This window comes from Triturus cristatus, chromosome 6 (assembly GCF_964204655.1).
Source record: "Triturus cristatus chromosome 6, aTriCri1.1, whole genome shotgun sequence".
Classification (NCBI taxonomy): Eukaryota; Metazoa; Chordata; class Amphibia; order Caudata; family Salamandridae; genus Triturus; species Triturus cristatus.
Window position 1 is genome coordinate 210761569 of NC_140589.1, and position 6000 is coordinate 210767568.

Sequence of the window (6000 nt, forward strand, 5' to 3'; positions counted from 1 at the left end):
AGGCCACACACGCTTGGGGCTCCCTACTGGAGTCCAAGCCTTACCTGGGGGGTGCACTGTCTGTCTCTCTCTCTCTCTCCCAGCTCGTCGGACGATTGCTGGGCTGCCCCGATGAGTTTCAGCTCCTTTGTTAGGCGACGCTGTAACCGGACGGGTTACGGTGCTGCCTTCTCTGTCGTTGACGATCTTGGGCAGATTCCTCTTGGTGAACAACGATCACGATCCCTTTCACCTTGCAGCTTTTTCACCTTCAAGAAATCATTTACCACGTTGCGGCTAGGGCCGGCGGCGGTGAAACTCACTACCAGCCTCAGTTACGATGACGGCTCGGGCCACAAACAGCAATACAGCAGCGTGGACGATGTTTCACCCTGCGGGGGCAATGCGATCACAGGGCACCTCGTAAACAGTACCACAGACCACAAGACAGTCTTCCAGAAATCCTATAGCACGTTGTGGCTTGGGCCAGCGGTGGTGTTCATCACTCACAACCTCAGTTACAATGACGGCTCCGGCCACAAACAGCAATACAGCAGCGTGGACAATGTTTCACGCTGCGGGGGCAATACGGTCACGGGGCACCTCGTAAACAGTACCACAGACCACACGGCAGTCTCAGAAATCCGGTAACACGTTGCGGCTTGGGCCGGCGGTGGTGAGCCTCACTCACAGCCTCAGTTACAATGACGGCTCGGGCCACAAACACGAATACAGCAGCGTGGACGATGTTTCACACTGCGGGGGCAATGCGATCATGGGGCACCTCGTAAACAGTACCACGGCAGTCTCAGAAATCCGGTAGCGTGTTGTGGCTCGGGACGGCAGTGGTTATCCTCACTCACAGCCTCAGTTACAATGACAACTCGGGCCACAAACAGCAATACAGCAGCGTGTACGATGTTTCACGCTGCGGGGGCAATGCGATCACGGGGCACCTCGTAAACAGTACCACGGACCACACGGCAGTCTTCCAGAAATCCTGTAGCACGTTGTGGCTCCAGCCTGCGTCAGTGATCCTCACTCACAGCCTCAGTTACAATGACGGCTCGGGCCACAAACAGCAATACAGCAGCATGGATGATGTTTCACGCTGCGGGGGCAATGTGATGACAGGGCACCTCGTAAACAGTACCATGGACCACACGGCAGTCTCAAGTGTGCAAAAGAACCACGCACCAAGCGTCGCTGAGACACGGTTGGAAACTTTTATGTTCCTGAGTTTCCACAACAGGGGACCAGCTCTCCTCGGGCCCTTGGAGTCATGCTACTTCAGGACACAGCACACAGCAAAGTCCTCACAAGCAGGGGGACACAGCACACACCAAAGTCCCTTGTCCTCTCCTTAGTCAAATCAGCAAACTGCAGGCCAGCCCCAGAACACACAGCAAGGGTAGTCCTTCTCTTCAGTCTCTTCAGCTGTTCTTCTTTGGCAGAGGTTCCTCTTGATCACCAAGTAGGTTCAATCCTTTTTCAATCTGGATTTCAGTCTTGAGTTCAGGGGTTTCAGCTCTCACACTTATACCCCTAAATGCTTTTGAAGCCTTTGTGTGCAGGGGGCTCCGACTCCAGTCCAAACCAGACCTTGGTGTCTTCCTGCCAGTGCACACCCTCTTCCTTTGATAGTGCAGGTCTGGGCCCCAGATGCTCAGCAGGAGGTGGAGCCATCCTTCTGTGGCAGCAACACAGCCCTCTTCACATCCAGGGGGGCTACTATTCCCCCTTCACATCAAATGCAGGGCAGCCTGTTGCTGTCTCACCTACCCTTCTCTGATGTCAGGACACTCCCCAGACCCTGTCACATCCAAACCCAGATGGTCAATACACAAACAGGCAGAGGCACACAGGATGGTTTAAGACAAGAAACCAGCCACTTCTAAAAACGTGGTTTCAAAGCACACAATTTAAAAACCATCTTCATAAAAAGATTTCTTATTACATTCTGAGTTCAGGCACACTAAACTCCATCTCTCCACCTTATGCCTATGGGAATATATGCTGGAAACATGGGACACAGCATTCCACATTCTGTCCTATGGGCAAGATGGCCTTGCAACAGTGAAAAACGAATTTGGCATTATTTCACTGTAAGGACATGGTTCACACCTCAGTACATGTCCTACCTTTCACGTACACTGCACCCTGCCCAGGGGGGTATCTTGGGCCTACTATAGGGGTGTCTGATGTGCATAAAAAGGCAGTTAACAAACTGCGCAGGCACTGCAGTGGCAGGCCTGAGATCTCTTTTTTTTTTTTGACAACAAACTTTATTGGCATTTGTAAGGACACCGGGGAATTCGTCCCCATACACGGTACCGAGATGAAGAAAAGAACAGTGAGAAGTGGCATCCTCGTTCAGCCCCCCCCTGGTCTGCAGAACATCAGACCCCCAAACCCTCCCCCCCACCCGCACATCACATCCACCCACGGTCCAACACAGATATGCAATATTTTCCATCCGCATGAGCTCCATATTCCAATTACCCATCCACAATACATGGGGCCCGGGGCCCCGAAGGGGGACTCACCGGGGCTCTGATTAGCCTCTCTATTGGGTCCAATGGCACTGCATCCCCCCGCACAGACAACACAATACCCCGATATCGCGCCCATCTCTTCCAAACTTTACCATGCTTACTCGGACAACCCCTTGCCAAGAATACCGCCTCTTCCGCAGACATGCAGCGATCTAGTGCTTTCTTCCAGGCCTGAACCGGGGGCGGGGCAGAAGACTTCCAATGCTGGGCAATATCTCGCTTGGCCAGCGTCAATCCCAAAAACAGGAGGTGTCGCTTATAGATGTTGCCCCCTATCTCCTCGGTACAATGCAACAGTGTTAAGCGGGGATCGGGGGGAAGCTCCCAACCCAGCACCCCCCCCAGGCAGGACAGAACCGCCGTCCAGAACGGGCGCAGCCGCCCACAGTCCCACACCGTGTGCAAGAATGTACCGTCCCCATCGCCGCAACGGAGACACGTGGGGGACCCAATTAAGTGCATGCGCCAAAGGCGGTGCCGGGTGTAATACGCCCTGTGCAGGTATTTGAATTGTATGAAGCGGTATTTGGTGGCCACCGCAGCATATCGCGGACCCGCTATAGCGTCGGCCCAGTCATCCTCCGTGAGCGCGGGGATATCGCGCTGCCACGCCTCCTTGGTATTATCTAGGGTAGTGTTCATGAAGGTTGTCAGGGTCTGATAAATCTGGCGAATTTTGTGATCCCCGAGGTCTCCCATCAACAGTCTACCCTCTAGCGGGTGGAACTCCGGCAGAGTGTCTAGGTGCTGGATGCTAGGTGCGAGGGCATGCCGCAACTGGAGATATTTGTGAAACTGGGATTTATGCAGCTCAAAATCGGCCTGCAGCATCTGAAACGACTTAAGCGACACTCCCTTCATCACATCCCCCAGCGAGGAGATCCCTATCATGTCCCAATAGCGAAAGCCCTCCAGACTTGCCGTCTCCTTGAGCAGGGTACCCTGCCACAATGGGGTGGCCCGCGTAAGCCTGCCGCGCCAGCCAATAGAGATGACCGATTGCCGCCAGATCCGGATCACCGTAGCACACGCCGGGGGCAACCGGTCTAGCGAGGAACGGCTATAAAGAAAATGCAGCAGAGGCTTCTCCGCCAATGCGGCCCGGTCCAATGCGTAGGCTGGATCCGCGGGGGAGGCATACCACCAGTCATTTATGACTAGGAGATGCGCGGCCCTGTAGTAAGCCTGAACGTCCGCCACCGCTATGCCCCCGCAGTAGGTAGACTGCACACACGTCGCCAAGGCCACCCTCACCGGCCCGCCATGCCAGAGGAATTCATTCAAAAGTGCATTCAGCTGGCGGAACCACGCCTGGGGCACCTGGAAGGGGTAGTGTTGGAGATGGTACAAGAGACGCGGTAACGTCACCATCTTGAAAATGGCTGATCGGCCGTAGAGGGAGAGTGGAAGATGCGACCACACCCTAGTTTCATTGCGGACTTGGGTCAGCAGGGGCGCAATATTCAGAGTCCAAGCAAGATCCGGCGTGCGGGTAACCCGCACTCCTAGGTATTTGATATGGTCCGGGGCCAGCACTAATTGAGAGGCCCAAGCCTGGCTTCTCTGGAGATCTCTTTTTAGGGCTACTTGTGTGGGTGGCACAAGTAGTGCTGCAGGCCCACTAGTAGTATTTGCAGTACCAGCCCTGGCACACATAGTGCACTTTACTAGGGACTTTACGAGTAAGACAAACATACCAATTATGGACAACCAATTACCATAACACTTTATACAGGGAACACTTGCACTTTGACACTGATCAGCAGTGGCAAAGTGCTCAAAGCATCTAAGTCGGCAACATTATGTCAGAAAAAGCTCTAGGAGGAAGGCAAACGGTTTAAGGAACTTTAGCTCAAAAGGGTCAAGTCCAACAAAAGGTTATCCAGCTAGTTTGAGAGGGACTACACATCAGACAGAAGTTCCATGCTGCGAATCACCCCCAGTTAGCAGGTTTGGTTGAGAAGTACAATGGTACTCTCAAACTGAAATTGGCAAAGATTTAGGATACCATAGGGTTGCAGTGGCCAGATGCTTTACCATTAGCTCTTTTGTCCACAAGAACAACAGCACATTCTAGGACAGGATTGTCACCTTATGAGGTCGTGTTCGGGCGCCCGGCGAATGTCTGGGGCGTCCCACGACCTCATAACTTTTCTGAGATTGAGTATACTTTACCGATTGATTACTTGTACCAGTAAACTGAAAATTTATGTTGTATTCACCAACAGATCAGGGACACTCTTCCCGCAGAACCTGAGGGGCCTGGACATGATATTCGGCCTGGGGACTGGGTCCTCATCAAGAACTTTCAGCGGAAAAGGAGCCTGGGGGTCGGAACAGGTCCTCCTTTCTACACGTACCGCTGTGAACTGGATCCATTCCTCCCACTGCCGTAGGGTGCCCCTGCCTTTACCCTATGACCAATGGGTGAGAGATGGTATCGGTGACTCGGAGTGTGAGAAAGTCCCACGATTCATCTCTTTTTTCCGATGCCAAGCTCACGTGGACTCAAACGGATGCCGAAAATAATGAAGTACTAAATTCGGCAACACCCTGGAGATCAAAGCAATGGAGTAGCCCCTTTCCACTGACCCCTTTGTGCCTGAGCCCCTTTTCACCGACCCTTCTGTGCCTGGAATCACTAGGTACAATTTGCGGCCCGACGGAGGAACAGTGCACCAAAGGAGAAGTCAGAGTAGCTAAGGATGGACTGCGCAAGTCAGGGTGTACTTTGCCTGTATTTCCAACAGTGTTAGTTTAGGGTGAGGCGAGATTGGTGCATTGTTCAGACATTGGACAGGATAGATCGAATGTGCTCCCTTGGAGGGGGGTACATTATCCTGGACAACGTGGGATTAATCGTGAGCTACGACTGAACATCTCCACCGCCGGTGCCAAGAGCGCCAACGTTGATGAACAATAGGAATCTACCAGTGAGGCTCAGACGGACACTGGGAACACCTGCCCCCCCTTTTTGTCATCAGTTTTATTGCATTCCCTTTTCTTTGCTTCACAATGTATCCGTTTGGGTGGCCCATTACTGAGGAAAAACAGCCATTTGCACCGCCGCGTCCAGAGCGGGGTTGGTCCACAAAAAGTAAAATAGTTTTTGCATCAATAGTTGCCATTGCACTAATCATTGTATTAGGGATATCCTATTTTCTGGAAGAGAAGTATCCTGTGCATTCTTTGGTTGATACAACACCGACATCGAAAGTCTTATAAGGATAATGTATTTATACAAGTGTTGCAACAGGCCCATGAGGTGTCAAATAAAACTAATTGTTGGGTTCGTGGATTACTTCCCTCGGTGACTCATAAAAGTGATAACACGTTGTCCATGCCACTGTCATACATCAGTAGTTGCGAGGGTTGGTTTGCATTGCTTAGTATGATGCCCCCATTCCCAATTCGATACTCTGGATAGGCCACTTTCTGATTCTCGCTCTGTGGTACAGAATGTCCA